This window comes from Ambystoma mexicanum, chromosome 1q, assembly GCF_040938575.1.
Source record: "Ambystoma mexicanum isolate Mex_15411 chromosome 1q, UKY_AmexF1_1, whole genome shotgun sequence".
In the NCBI taxonomy this organism is placed as follows: domain Eukaryota; kingdom Metazoa; phylum Chordata; class Amphibia; order Caudata; family Ambystomatidae; genus Ambystoma; species Ambystoma mexicanum.
In genome coordinates this window covers 1,243,529,681-1,243,545,964 of record NC_090922.1, presented here as the reverse complement: position 1 = coordinate 1,243,545,964, position 16,284 = coordinate 1,243,529,681, and the positions used below count along the sequence as shown (strand labels likewise).

General features: G+C 47.5%; 1 protein-coding gene across 6 annotated transcripts in view; it reads left to right on the top strand.

Moving 5' to 3' along the window:
* Nucleotides 1–16,284, top strand: part of PATJ (PATJ crumbs cell polarity complex component) — a 3,332,662-nt gene that overhangs the window by 1,655,998 nt on the left and 1,660,380 nt on the right. The gene's annotated exons all lie outside the window — the stretch shown is intronic.

Here is a 16,284-nt window from a genome sequence, read left to right as displayed (position 1 = left end):
TAACCCGTAGAAATATTCTCCTGCAAGTGGATAGATGGATTTACCCACTTGTGGATTCAAGTGATGGCACCCCCACAGTCCTCCCCAACTAATCACCTCCGAAATGCCCTCACAGAAATCTCACCTTATATTCTTGAAAGATGAGCTCTCCATCCTGCGTGGATTTGCAGGGGCGCATCGATTCCAGTTACTTCACTGGTTTGAAGGCTCGGGAGAGTTCCGGAGAGTATTGACTCTGAGGTTCCTGGTGAGGACCAGTAAGTATTAAGTTCATAGAGTTCAATATGTCCGATGTTCACTCTTGTTCCCCCCTTCCTTTCTTGTCTTGCAGCTGGCTCGTGAAAAGATGCTCTTGTGGCAGCTGGTGGCGCTCATGTAAGAGTCTGTATTACACGGCGCTGTCCGGTAAATGTTGCACGAGGAAAACGTGTTGTTTTGTCTCGCTTTACAGATGCGGCACGTGAAAATATCGAGAGTCACAAAAGGATGCCTCCGGTGGTAAATCAGGTAAGTCTATGGGGGTAAGAATTATATTTGTTGGTTCCCTCGGCTCACCTTGTGGTTTTCTTTTGTCTCCTAGGTGCCGAAGTTCGTCGATGAAATGATGGAGGCAGCGCTGACCCGAAGGATGCTGTGAAGACTGATGATTATGGCGCGGCGCTGCAGCTGAAGGTGCGGCATGTGCAGAAATGATGTTCTTTACAGGTCCAGAGACAAGATGGATCCAGAATCAGGTGTGGAATAGAAATAAGTTTGTTTTCTAACCTTGTCCCTTTCTTTCCTCTTTGTTTTAGGAGCTGCGGATTCGAAGCGGGCGTGGCAGAAGACTGGATGCAGGCTGCAGGCACGGTGAGTGTTATGCTGCTGGATGCAGAATAATGCGAAGCGTGTGTTGCTGGTCGGATGTGGTTTAAATAGCCTCAAAAGTAGTCCCAGGTAAGAAGTCCCTAGAACCACACCCGAGTAAAAAAAAATAATCCCTGTAGAAAAATAGTCCCTTTCAGGCTTCATTTTGGATTTGAGTCATTTGCAGCATGGTCTGCCTGAGGTAAGTAATAACTATGAGCCTGGCGCCTTAGGCGCCAGGACTGAACCCAGATAGCCCCTAGGTTTTACTAAATGTCTAGATGCCTACTCCCGGGGCTGATGGACTTGGTCCGGATGCCTGGGGGTAGGCATCATGACACCAGGGGGCTGTTGGTTTGGTCTTACCACGGGTCGTTTCTGGAGGGGTTTGAGTGTCAACCAGTTTCATAGCAGAGCTGTTGAATAATTCTAGGAGAGCAGTGGCAGTCCCTTTGGTGGGGAATTCTGCAGTTTGCCTTTAGCTCATTGACCAGAAAGGTTTTGTAAGACTTCCTCTGAGTTGAGGGGGTGTTCAGCCTGATTTTCATGGGCCACGGTCGAGCGGATGCGCAATAGTGGGATGGCAGCATGGTCTCACCAGTTGAGTGGAATAGGGTCCACGCAGGTGATGAGAAGGGTTGACGTAAAGACTAAGGGCCTGATTTACAAAAATGTTTTTAAATGGGAAAATCCCATTGAAACCCTTTTTGTAAATCAGGCCCCAATCCTAAGGTGCTGCTTTTGTTGTGATTGTGGGAGAGCACAATTTGCTTAAGGTACATGGATCCGGTCAGTGTGAAAAGCGTGCCTTGAGTGTGGTTCTTGGCGTAAGACTTGGGGACATTAAAACCTCTGAGAAAGACATTGTTACTGTATGCTAATTTGGCAGAGAAGACGAAGTTGATGATTTCAGCAACAAAAAAAAAGACTCACTCCTGTGAGGTGGCCTGTAGATGAGATGAAGATTATGGATTCCCTGTGAGAGGAAGGGAATTGGCAGATGAGTGATTCAAACAAGCTTGCTCTGGGAGAGGAGATGGAGCATGACAAGTCAATCCTGTGGATGATTGCCACTCCACCTCCTGCCTTCCCCGGTTGGTTGGCATGCTGGATGCTGTAGCCTGAGGATAGAGGGACATCGTAAACATAGGGGCGGATGGAGTAAACCATGTTTTGGTGATGAAGAGGGCGTAAAGGTTATTGTACGAGATAGCTTGCTCTGCAGCGTGAGCGATTGCTGAGCTATCATTGATCAGCCCGAAGGGGCATATGCATGAGGTCATGGGTGTGCAATCGGGGTGAGGGCGTAATTGATGAGGTTCGCTAGGATAGGTAGCTGGGGATGGCCAGGGCGCTTGGCCCTTTGGTCCCTCGCAAAGGTGGGGAAAGGTTCTAGAAGTAGGAGATCTATGTTGGTGTTTTTTGGCTAGTAGTAGTAAGGATTACTTTGTATCTGAAATGCATAATAGCTTGTTTGGAACTTGGCCCCATCAGGTCCGAGCAGGCACAAACAGGTGAGATTCGTGTCTTTATCCTTTATAGCCGGTCAGATAACACAGCGAGCTAAACCCTTGTGCCTGATATCTGTGCGCAGCCTGCTGAGGCAGATTCAAACTCAGCATTTCATCCTTCTGAGGTCGATAAATTGAGTACCACTCTGTGGGCTAAAAATGTCTTCTGTTATTTCAGAGCTCTGAGACCTATAGGTGTGTAGTGTTCTATACGAATTACATAATTATTTGTCCATTGTTTTACGAGGGCACCTAAGGGAGCACAAGTGAAATAGGTGGTGGTCGGAGCAACTGAGTTGCAGGACCTGGTCACATGACTAGCCACCTCCTCAATGATTTTGGGCTGCAATGTGTGAAACCTGGTGGCGGGCAGAGCAGCTGGGTGGACGGACCTGGGCACTTGACCCGCAGCCTTGTCAACGCAGTCCTATGCTCACACAACACTAAAGAAATGTTATAGGTTCTTATTGCACTGTAATCTCGATTCACAAAATACAGTGTGAAAGCAAAGTGCATTTCCCCACCACAATACTAAAGTATTGTATTTGAAATGGGCTATCCCTAGTGGCATCACCTCCCTGGTTCCCTTCCACTCCAGTGACTTAGAAATAATTCTAGAACAGTTATCGAATTGTATGAGGGGATTTTTATACTAACCTTTAAATACTTATTTAAAGCACTGAGCCAGGCTAGACCATGAATTTTCAAAGGAGCTCTGTCACCTTTTTCTTTCCTTTTGGAAAGCAGGTGTGCCCCTGTGACGAATTGGATTCTGCCTCACAGGAGGATAAGAATGAGTAGGGGTAAAATGGCCACTCACCCCTCAAACTTCTGCAAACCAAAACGCAACTCAATCATAAAGGTAAAACTGGAACAATCGAGAGATATACCTCCTTTGCCTTTTGTGGTAACGCGGGCTGAGGGAAGGCTGTACTCACAAGAGGGGTGTGACGGTGAACCAGTAGTGACCCAAACACCACGGTATCACAGCCGGAAATGAAGGGAATGTCCAATCAAGGTTTCTATGAACATATAAACACTTTAATAAAACATACCATCTGCAAGTAGATCGAAAATAGAATACTCTACTTAAACCAACCCTTAAGAAAAGAACAGAGAGGACGCAACAGACTGGCGAAAGCAGTACTCTGAGTGTGGTCCCATGAGTGGTAGGTACAGTACTACCATAAAAAGGATATTGGGTTGAAAACAGTAGTGATTGTGACCTAACCAGTGGACTGTGGATTTGTTAAGTGTCACAGTACCTGGATTCAGTTTTTGGTGGCCTGACTCATCGAATCAGGATTCAAACATTGATGTGAGCTGATCAGGCCCAGTGGGGCACATAGGATCATGCAGGCGCTGGCACCAGGCGGGTGTTGAGCAGGGGTGGGTGCTCTGTGTTGTCGAACAGCGGCGGTTTAATGAGGCAGGTCGGGGACCCATCATGAAGTGGTGATGTAGGATGTGCTGATGTCCAATCAATGATGCAGCGGTTCTCAGGCTACTTGGGCCAAGCTGTGTTTGTAACCCCTGGTTAGAGTCGACGAGTGACCCTTGAGACAAATTGAGGGATCTCGTCACTTCTCCCCAGGAGGGAGCCCCTTCCTGTGAGGCTGGAGAGGGGAGCATGGACTGCAATACCCTCCTTAGTGTAAGAGGCAAGTGGGACGTCACCGGGAGGGACTTCCACTTAGGGGAGAAGGACTCATGTTGTGGTGAGTAGCTCCCTCAAGAAGTAGAATACCAAATTCCATAAAGTATCAAGACTGGGACGAAGAAGCTACAGTAATAAATATTGGGAAATATCCATACTGTGACGAGGCAACCATAATACCAGGAACTGTGAATTACCTATACTTGTCTGAAGGAGCCATAATACCAGAAACTATGGATCACCCATACTGCGACAAGGAGAATCATAATGGATGATATTATCTGAAAGAAAAACCACATATCACTTTAAAATCCAAGAGCCAATCTTGGGTGAATAAACATAACTCCATTTAGAGACGAGCGAGAGGTAGACAGAGAGAGAAGAACACACTGACGTCACCTGGGAAAAGTCCTAAGCTTCGTGGCACAAACCAGAGAGAGCGGGAGGCCACCTATAGCGAACCAGAAAAAAACACGCTGCAACCGCGTGATTCAAATTCGCTTAGCTTTCAAAAGCATTATGCCGAAGCAAGGTAAAACAGAGCCCGAGAAAACCAGAGGGCCAGAATCCTTCTGAAGGTGCTGGCAACACTAGGAATAGGATTGTTTGGTTGGATAAGTGTACAGTCAATGTGGCCAATAACACTGACAACTGGAACCCACTGTCGGTATGGTTGAATGCCCAATAACCACGTTACCATGAAGAAACTGGAAACCACGACGAGAAAGACGCTGAAGCAGGCGACGCTTGCAATCTGTGCATCAAATGAGAGTCTACAAGGAAGGAAGCTCCCACCGACATTCTCCTACCATCCGGAAGGTACCTGGGAAAACGGGAACGCTGAGGAACACCCTCAAGAATCATTATTACAGCCAGTTAACTTGTCCCATTACAAAACTGAAATTGTTGAATTGCAAAAAAAAGGGATCCCAAGTATAATTGTTTTAAACAAACTGTTGAATGATTAAATACCAGAAGGAAAGTAGGGGCCATAAAGTTACCCTGGGAAAAGGGGAAGATAACTCGACATACTGTACAAAGTCAAAATAAGTTTGAAGAGGAAGCAGGACGTGGACAAGAGCATAGAGAAAATTGGCAATTCAATCACACATTTCGAGTATACCAGGAAGCTATAAAAGAACATGTTGCTAATCAGACAAGAAACAAGGAAGAGAATCACTAGAGGGCAAAACGTTAGATGAGAAATCAAAGGAATCCAGTTAAAGAATTAAAGAGTTTAAGGGAAACAGTTGTAATAGACTATTAGCAAGCAAGATATTTAAAGAGTGGTACTAGAAGTACTCTCAGTAGAGTGGCATCAGTTTCAAGAATCATTTTCAAGAGACTATTTTGAATCACTGACTGAAAAACTGGTATTAAAAGTGCATTCAGGAGAAGGGGGGGTCATTCTTCTGACCCAGGTTAGATTTTGTATAGTGGTAGGGTCAGTGAGGGTAGTTTTTGGACAGCAGACTTATTTGTTTGGACAATCCTGACTCACTGATGAGCACCTTAGTAAAATTGCCAGGGATCAACCATAATTATAGGCAAAGACAGGCCTTTTCCCCTTTATTTGAATACAATTCTGAACCTCAGGGCACCAGTGAGTCTGTGTCCTTCTGCCACACCACAAATGGTGCCAGGAGTGGGATATTTAGGGCCGGACATAGAGCCAACCCACACATTTGCAGAGGTATATGGCCAAACCCTTTGATGAGCTCCCACCTATTGGATAATTAGGTATAAAACCTGCCATAGTGAGAAATAAAATCCTACTCCCCTGACTGCAAGGTCACCATACGAATCCGACCCAGAAGTAGGGTTAGAAGGAATGCCCAAAGTTAGTGAGAATTCTGCTGAATAGGAGGAAGTCAGGAGTGAAGACTCTGCTACCTCAGAGTCCGACACTACCTTCAACTTCACTCTGAGTACACTTGAGAACGTCCTGTGGTGAGCCTTTCCCTGTGAGGCCAAGGAAATGAGCCTGCTCCGCAAATCCCTCCCTAGGAGTAGAGGCTATTGGGACCTCAACAGGAGAGAATCTATCCCTCTGGGGACAAGGACTCCCATTCTTATGAGGCACTCCCTAAGCAACATATCCCCAACCCACCTTCAAAAACATCCAGTAAAGAAAGATCTGTAGAACAAATCAGAATCAGTTATTGTCTTCCAAACACTCTAATTATACCTGTGAAGAAAACCAATATGGTACAGTGACGAAGAAAACCACTGGAGTATGAATCAAACAGCAAAGAAGGACTTTGACATTACGCTGTGGAAGTCCTACGGCAGCGTCATAAAACTTAGAGGCAGAAACATTGGTAGAGAGAGAACCTGCAAGTTTCAAATCGACTGTGAGAGGTACGCTGAAGAAAACCTGGACGTGCCGTGTCCAATGCTGGAGAGAAGCCTAAGTGCTGCTTCCAACATGCAGTGTCGGAAAGGAGAGGAGACGTGAGAAACCGAGGTGGACGCAAGACGTTCTGAACCTGAGTTAGAGATAAGTGGTGGCATGACTGCAAGCAAGTCGTGGTTGACCATGAGGTCCATGAACAACGCTGATGACACTTCCATTGAGTTTTTTTGGAGCTAACCGACCGAACAAAGAACAGAGAAACTCTGTGACACTACAGAAGAAACAAGAGCATACTTTACAAGCGTAGGAGAGGGTCTCTGCCTTTTAAGAACCCCAGTGACGTTATCCCTGAACAATCCAAGTAACGGGGAAAGCTGGGATGGGGTGCCAAAGATCATTACCCATTCAAGTTAAAATATCAAGAGCAAATGAAGGACAAGAGAATCAATACTGGAACCTTCAAAGTCGTCCCAGTCAGGATAGAGTGGACATTGAGTAAAGGGAAAATACAACATCTGAAATGAAAACACTTGTCTGATGAAAGGAGAGGGGCAAACAAAACTAGAATAAACCAAGAGAACAAGAAAGAAAGAAGGATGAATCGTGTGAAAGAGACAGTTGAAACCTTGAAGAACCCAATATCAGAACTGTGCGGTTTGATAAAAGTAGTTGCCAAGAGCTACCTAAAGGATACTTTATTGATCTGAACTTGGTGAAAATCCACCTCACAGGAAAAGGGAGTCATTCACCTGTGCTTTTATTGTTCTAATAATAGTAGGCTTAGGATTGGTTGGTTTGGACAGTGGACTGATATTGATTTGGAGACTCACTGACAAGCACCTTAGTTAGTTATGTTAGGTGGGTAACAACCTTAGTATAGGGAAAGATAGGAGTTTTTATCTTTCCTTTAATATCAGCAGTGGAATCGAAAATTAGAATTTGTTCTTCTTTTGACCCACCACAGTATGTCATTTTCATGTGACTAAATGGTATTCAGTGTGCATTTGTTCTGCATGTAAAGTATGGCAGAGCATTCAACTGTAGACAGTTGCCCTAGGGGTTGAAGAACTAATTCTAATAACCAGTCCCCCTCTTACACTGAAACCCATGGAATACAGCAGAGTCCCACGGAAAATTCGGTCCAGCTGACAGTCATTGACAGAGCAGTCATCTTTGCGCATGAACACAATCCTATGCATGATTTTTATAATGTTTTAAACTAGTCATCTCTGCTAGAAATTGAATAGCCGCCTAATTCGAATTACTATTTGCATGCAATGTAATGCTCTTTTTATTTTCATGTTTGCACAGACTCCAGTCTTCCGAGGGGTCTTCCAACCAAGAGCGCTTCAAATCCATAACAATGGCAGTAGGCGGTATACCAATATCAAAAAAACATGTTTTCAGGAATGAAACAAGCAGTGAGGTTTTGACAGGTTTAACTGGAATGCTAACAGAAACCAGCATTGCCAAAGCATGTTTTTCAATATATATAAACAGTAATGCATTCCCTATTTTAAGGTTGTGTATGGAAAACTCATTGTGTCAGACTTCTATTTATTTTTAAATTTCTTTATTGGTATTATAAGCATATACAGGGGCGATATAGGAGTAAGTGTCAATTACAGTATATGCAAATGTATGATAAGTCCAGTTATTAATAAATAGAGAAAATATAGGCAATTACTTTTCAAACCAAATAAAACAAAAAACAAGAAAACACCAATAATGGTCTCCACTGTTCAAGCCAACATTATTTGAGGGGGGGCTCTCGGGGATAGTGACATGAGAGGTGGGGCTGAAGACCTTGTAGCGGCGATGTTGAGGGGTTGGTGAGGAAGGTGGATCATTGAGCAATCAAAGCGTAAGGGAAGAGCCGTTCAGGGAGGCTTATCATTGGGGGGATGGAGCAGGGCCCATTAGAGGGTCTTCCAAGCTTCAAATGCACGACTTGCATCGTCGGGGGATCTGGCAATACCTTCTTCCCAGGCTACAGTCTCTGCCTCTACCCAGCGTTCAAGCTCGCTGCGCCATACTCGAGATCGAGGGCCATCTGGTCTCTTCCAGGCCATAGCAATAGTTCTTTTGGTGAGGATGCAAGCCAGGTCCATAAGCTTTGTAATGTGCTTGATTTTAGCGAGTCTGGGGTAAGTTCCAAGTAGGCATTCTTTGGGGGTCCAATCACATATAGACATGCCAGCTTCTTTGCAGGTTTTCTCGACGTCAGCCCATAGGTGTCGGGCCTTGATGCATTCCCAAAACATGTGTGTTAAGTCGGCTTTATCTCTGTTGCACCATGGGCAACTGTGCTGGGGATGGTCGTAGATCTTGGCAATTCTATGCGGGGTGAGGTAAGAGCGATACAGAACGTTAAGCTGGATTAGTCTGAATCTGGAGTTCCTGGAAACTTCTCTGGGGAACGAAAGTGCTCTCTCCCATTCAGCGGCAGTCAATTCCTGTCGTAGGTCTTTGTCCCATTTGAGTTTTAGTTCTGGGCTGCGGGGGTTGGGCCTATCCATGAGAAGTTTGTATATTTGGGACACTGGCCTCCATCCATCGCCAAGGCTGTATAGAAGTGCCATAAAGGGATTGGTCTCGGGTTCTTCGGGCCACATGGCCCATTTGGTTTGCGCTATTTTACGGATCCGTAGGTACCAAAGGAATTGGCCAGTGGGTATATCCTCTATTAGTTGCAAGGAGGTAAAGTCGCGGAAGGTGCCCTCATCGTGCAGGTCGCCCCAGGTGTACACTCCTAGTCTTTCCCAAAGTCGGATAGTCGCTAGGTCGACGCTGTTTTGGCATAAGTCAGCAAAGAGCGGGATGTCGGGGGTGTATGCATTCTTCAAGCTGAGGAGCGACTTTGTTCTGTGCCATATTTGTTTCCCCAGGGTAACCAAGAAGGGAGTTTCGGCTGAAAGATGCTGGGGGGCCCAGACGATTTCCTTCAGTTGGATTGGGGCTATAGTGTACTGTAGAAGTGACGTTTCTGAAGTGTTGTCATCGGCCAGCCATTTGGCTACGAAGCTGAGCTGGGCAGCCAAGTAGTACTTCTCAAGGTCTGGTAGTTGGATGCCCCCCTGGCGGTATGGGAGGGTCAGTGTGGAAAACGCCACCTTGTGCCTGCCCTTGCCCCATAGGAAGTCCTTGAGGAGTGACTCCAGTAATCGAAAGAAGGAAGCCTTGATGTAGTAGAACACGTTCTGGAACCCATAGAGGAATCTGGGGAGTACTATCATTTTGACGATAGACGCCCTTCCCATCATAGATAGTGGGAGTCGAGACCAGAACCCAATTGACTTGCGCAGGGGGGGCAATGCTGCCGCTGTGTTGTGTTCATGCATGAGTTCGGGTGTGTGGTATATATTGACTCCTAAGTAGCGGAACGTGTTGGGGTGCGAGTCCACTGCCAGTGGAGGTAGATCGCCTGGGTGTGTTCCTCTCAGGCCGCCCAGGGTGAAGAGGCAGGATTTGCTACTGTTGAATTGTATCCCCGATACCCTAGCAAAATTCCCAAGGACGTCCAATATGGTCGGAACGTTTAGGTGCGGGTCACTTATGTAGAGGAGGACATCGTCTGCATATAAGGATACTATGCGGTCTGTGCCGTCTAGACGGATGCCAGCATCAAAGAATTGCTTTCGGAAGAAGATGGCAATGGGTTCAAGTCCGAGAACATAGAGCATGGGGGAGAGAGGGCAACCCTGCCTGGTGCCCCTTTGAATGTCCCATGCAGCGGAAATATGCCGACCAGTTTTCACTCGGGCCCTTGGTTTGGTGTACAGGACTTCGATCCATTTGATGAACCTCTCTCCAAAGCCAAATTCTCGGAGCGTCGCCAACAGCCACTCCCAATAAATGGAGTCAAACGCCTTGATGGCGTCCAGGGAGAGCAGTGCGTAGGAGCCAGAGCCCGGGTTAGTCCGGGATATAACATGTTGGAGCCTGCGGAGGTTAGCGGTGGTGTTGCGACCTGGTATAAAGCCATTTTGATCAGGATGCACCACGTCTCCTATAGCCCTGGAGAGCCTCCTAGCTAGGATCGTTGTCAGGATCTTAACGTCATAGTTGAGCATAGCAAGTGGGCGGTAAGAATTACATTCATCGACGGGCTTGTTCGGCTTTAGCATTGGGATTACCAATGTTTCACGCATGCTCCCGGGGAGGATATCGCATTCAAAGGCTTCCTGGAAAACTCATGCAGTAACGGGGTTATCTCGGGTTCATAGGCCTTGTAAAATTCAGTGGGTAGCCCATTGCTGCCGGGGGCCTTGCCAGTGGCTAGGGAATTGATTGCTTCCGTTATGTCTTCTTTGGTGATGTCAGCCTCCAAAGTGTCTGTGTGCTTGCGATAGTTTAGGCAGGCCAATCTCGTCTAGTGTATCTGAAATCTCGCTTGGAGACACCCGGTTGTCGTGGGAATATAGGTTGGCATAGAATTGGCTGAACGTGTCGTTGATGCCCTGTTGGGTATGAAGTGGTGTTCCATCTGCGCCTTTCAAGGATGTGTTTGGGTGTCTGGGGTGCTCTCTTCTGCATAGCCAGGCCAGTAGTCTACCAGGTTTGTCAGCTTGGGCGTGAGTCCTGTTAGTCCTAGTGGTGTAATCAAACTTGGCCAGCCTGTCCCAAGCCACCTTGCATTCTGTTCTAGCATGTTTAAGTTCTTCTTCCAGCTGCAGCGGAGCGCCAGTTCCAGATTCCATCCTTTCAATGTCGTTTTCCAGCCGTTCAAGTTCGGTTCTGAGATGCTTCTTTATACCCCCAGCTTTTGCTATGATTTCTCCACGTGTCACAACCTTCAAGGCCTCCCAGACTGTGCCTAGGCGATCCACGCTGTCCTTGTTTTCCAATATGTAATTAACAATAGTTTCCCTGAGGTCTTCTTTGAATGCTGGGTCTCTCAGCGCTTCTGTGGGCATCCTCCACGTGGGTATAGGCGGTCTGGGACCTGTGGGGCTCAATTCCATCAGCAAAGGGGAATGGTCAGAAATGGTTTGCCCCAAGTATTTGGTTGTGTTGATGTGAGGGAGGTTCTCTCTGCCGGTGAAGATGTAATCAATCCAGATAGTGTGGGGAGGAGAAGAAAGAGTAGGCCTGGGCGTTGGGGTGCTGCTTGCGCCAGATGTCTATTAAGTCCAGGCGATTTAGCATGGAATAAGTGCAGCGGTGGATGCTGGGGAGCCCCCGGGGAGAGGGATGGATCTGTCAAGATCAGGGTTACAGACGCAGTTAAAATCGCCCCCCCAAATGAAGAGACCATCTCTGTAATGTGTGATCTTGGCATAGAGTCGATCTAGGTGTGCAGGTATGTCACTGTTAGGCAAGTACGTATTTACGATGCAGATTTCTGTTTGTTCGATGTGGCCCCACATGATTTACATACCTTCCGTCTGGGTCTATGTCGGCTTTGTTGAGTTGGAAGGGGATTTGGGGGCTTATCCATGTGAACACCCCTCTGGCGTATCTAGAGTACGAGGATCCGAACCCTTGTCCTCCCCAGTGAGTTTGGAGCGTTGCAGTGGATTCTCCGGTTAGATGGGTTTCCTGCAGGAGTGCCAGGCCCACCCCTTTCCTGCTGAGATAAGATTTGATTCTGTTGCGGCAAAGGTAAGTGCCCAGCCCTCTCACGTTCCAGGTGACTATCTTAATGTTTGTGGCCATGGAGCTAGAAGGCAAAGTTCAAGCACCTGGTCTGGGATAGAACGGTCCCCCTTTGTGTTGGGACCGAGTTTAGGACGCCACCCCTCGTTGCTGGCTAAGTTCGGCTTGTATTCCATTTCTTCTCGTGATTCCGGTAACTGGATTGCTGGTGAACAGGGAGACTTGTCAACTTCTACAACTTCCACACGAACAGGTGGATAAACAACATGAGACAACTGAGAACATTCCTCAGCAGTTGCTCCAGGAGGGCAACGCTCGAGAGCTTCTGCTTCTTCTTGACCTATCCGGGTCATAAGATGCAGATTTCGTGCTGGCAACAGGCCGGCACTGGTATCGGTGGGAAGGGTGATGACGGAGCTGATGTGAGATCGTCAGAGCTCCCGTCTGTTGTACCGCAGATTCTGTTTGAGTAGTGGAGGATCCGCTAGGTGCAACCATTCAAGAACATGGCTAGGTACATTTTTAGTCATGGGGTTTATGGTTCGTACGTGGGACTTTAGGATCAGGTGGGGTTTCGTCGCCTTTGGCTAGATTATTATGCTCCAGCCACATGTTAGCTGCGGCTGGGGATTCTAGGAAGATCGCTCGCCCTTTATGGAGTATCTTGAGGCGAGAGGGGTATAAGAGCATATATTTGAGGTTGAGTTTGCGTAGCCTGGCTTTGATGGGTATGAACGAGTTTCTGGCACGTTGTACGTTAGGGGTGTAGTCGGAATACATGACTATTTTGGAGTCATTTCTCTTGATCTCTCCCCCCTCTCTCGAAAATGTAAGTATCGTTTCCCTGTCCCGGAAGTTTACGATCTTAGCGATCATTGGGCGAGGGAGAGAGCCGGGTGGGGGTCTCCTTTGGAGCGATCGGTGGGCTCTTTCAACTGAGAATCCTTGCGTGAGGTTGCCAGGACCAATCTCTTGAAGTAGCATGGACTACACATATTCTGTGGGGTCTGATCCCTCTGATTCTTCCGGTATTCCAAGGATACGAATATTATTTCGGCGAGCCCTGCCTTCCGCTTCCTCTCATCTTGCTTCTAGGCGTGCCACCGGTTTTTCCAGCTCATTTACTTTGGTTTTCAGGTCCGTGGTTACCTCAGTGGTGTCCTGAAGGTTTGCCTCCACCTTGTTCACTCTTTCTGTGAGGTTGCGGGCGTCCTGACGTATGAGCTGCGTTTCAGCCTTGAATTCTCCTATTTTAGTTTCAATAAATGCCTGGAGTGCCGCAATAGCTTGCAATACCTGGGTGTTCTGGGGGTCGGCTCCAAGCGGGGGTGGATCTGTTTGCGTGGTGATTTCATGTTGGAGTTGTTGTTTGGGCTTTGTGCCAGCAAGAGTCCATGATGGAGGCAGATTTGTTTTTGTGCCTTGGGGTTGCCATCTCGTGATGTGTGGATGGGAGTGTGGCAAGGAGCTTTTGCAAACCCGCTGTGCGTCTGGACAGCCCCTGCAAGGTGCGGTGTGCTCCGGTTTTTACCCTGCAGCAGTGAGCCTTGCCCCAGTGCCAGGTCAGGCGGTGTAGGCGCTAGGGGTTAATAGCTCATGATATTCCAGGTTACCACAGTACCTTAGGGCCAAGCTATCAATGCCTGTGGGGGGCACTGCTTTGACCTCCCCAGGGATTGGCTTATCGAGGTGGGAGAGCTGTAATTCCTGCTCTGCCCGGACACCTGGATACGATAGTGCCCCCGGGGCCCTCTGGTTCAGAATTCAAGATCCGCTGGCGGGCGACACAAGCAGAGGGCTCCGGGAGTGGGTGTTCTGGATCAGGGCCCCAACTACGTGGCTTCCCCGTATTAGAGTGTCACCTGAGATCAAAAGCAGCAGTCCCCCTGATGGTGCAGCTTCCTTTGTGTCCCGGGGGTGCCTCGGCGTCTTGTGCGCCCTCCTTGCCCAGGAAGGCCCTTCTCCCACCTGGGTCGGGATCAGATGTCGGTCCGTTGCTGCAGCGGGACTCCCGGGGCTCACGTACAGGGTCTAGGAGGCTCCGATCTCCTCCAGGTCAACCCTGTAGCTGCTCGGGACACCACGGGCAGCCTGTGGGAAAATTATTGCGTAGCTTCGGGGTGAAGTGCCCCCGTAGTGTTCAGTGCCGCTCGATTCAGCCACCAACTTCCCGAGTCCGTTATCAGCCAAGTGGGGGGGGTCCCGCCGGGCGGAGGGCCGCTTTCTGGGGTGCGTGTTGTCCTCAGTCCACGGTAGTGCGCCCTCAGCCCTCCGCCACCAATGACCCCGCGTTCATCAGGGTGTCTGTGTGCGCTTCTCCATACGTCTGTGTGCCCGTTCCTTGCTTCTCGCTCGCCAACCAGGCCCCCAGGTCGAACGGGCGCTGCCGCAGGCCGCCGATGCAATGCCTCTTGCCTCAGTCCACTCGCTCTATCGGCCCCCGTCGGCTCAGCCGCAGGCCTCCGCTTTGGTGCGGCGAGTTGGGGAAGGGGACGGGGGGGAAGCCCTGGCGGGACCGGCGCCCAACTGCAGTTCCCCTGGTCTCCGTCTCCAAAGTTCGTCTCCAAAGTTCGATATGCGTTTCACACGAGAGAGACCGGGGCCTGCCGTCTAGATGAGCTCCTCCCCCACAGTGGTCTTCCCTCGCACTCTGGCCGCCATTTCCTTTGCACCCCGGGGGTTCGTTATCAGGTCCCGTTAAGGTGGATGCCAGCTCCGATTTTCTGCGGATCTTCGCTCAAATGAAGGAGTGGCGCTTGTGCCGTGTAGCGCTGCTATTTTCTGCCAGAATGGTTGCCGTTATTAGCGAGTTAGAGGATCAATGCAGGATCAAGACAGGAGCTCGGCTCTTTCACAGCTTCACTCCATGAGCTCCGGCCACGCCCCTTTGTGTCAGACTTCTATATGCATTTATAAAGATATCACTTATATTTCAGACACATTATTTTGCATATTCTGAATGACATATCTGAATGACATACCCTGCAAGCTTACTTACCTTGTACAATTTGATCGTGCACTGTAATGCTTCATTAAATACACACTTCAACATTTTGATTCAAAATAGTACAGATGAATGCATTGCAATTTTTCCAGGTGGTGTAAAACTAGTGCTGACATCCTGGGCTTTCTCTCACTCTTCTCTCTACTATTTATAGGGAGTAATGTTATTAGTGATTACATGGAATGCTGCTTTACATTTTGCAGATCTGTTATTGGAGATCTGTAAATATATATGATAAGATATAATATAAATCATTTATAACGCGCCAGTACACAAGTGTTTCTAGGCGTGACAAGACCAGTAAGAGAGGACAGAAGGAGGACAAAACAATGATTTTACTAGGCCTTGTGTTGCATGTGGTAAGGTAACATTTTTCATAAACGCACAGACCTCTATTTTGAAGTGGGGCTTTTAGCATTTCCTTTCGCTACTTCAAAGTTGGTGAAACCCAGTATTTGGGCTTTCTCGCATTTTTGGATATATAGGTCCATGAACATTCATTTTATTGTAAAATCTGTTTCATATGTTGGGTGCTGTCCATTACATGCGATAACATTTATCTGGTCAATATTTCTCAACACAGTTGAATAAAATGCACAACATTTGAAAGAAGCAGTGTAGCTTTTCATTGTCTTGCGCTTTAGTTGAATATTTTCAGATTTCTTTTACCTCCAATGGCAGCTTATCTGGAGTAGAAAGAGAAGATATTTTCATACAAACAAAAGCTCAGCACTATAGAAAGTGTGCCATCAACTGGGCTCACATACCATCCCCCAGTAGCCATTTAACTAATTTATTTTCCTTGTGTTAGGCATAGCCGACACAAGAATCAAACCAGTCATAGGCCATATCAGATGTAGTTTGGCTTAATGAGGAGGAAAACCAAGACTGGACCTGACCGAAACCCTCCATGGCTAAGGTTAACTCACCATAAAGGTAAGATTTTTAATGCAAGGTCCTTCTCCAGAATGCCTCTCCGGGAACTAGGTGGATTTGTTTTCGTCGAACCCAACACTACCACCAGTACTATGTATTTCTCTCAATAGTGATATGTACATGCAATTCCAGCCTCTGTCTCTCTTTTTGAAATCTGATTTCGCAAAAACTGCATCAGCTCCAAAAGTGTTACTCCAGGTTCCTCCATCTGTCTGACACTGATATAATTTGTATTTCTTTTAACATAAACTTCTTCCTTCTTACCTTTTGGAACTTGTTCCATTGACTATTCCCCTAAGTATCATTGCTTATTGTTTTGTTGCCTTGTTTCCACCCTCCTTGGTGCCTCACTACACTATGTCTTCCAAGCTTCTCC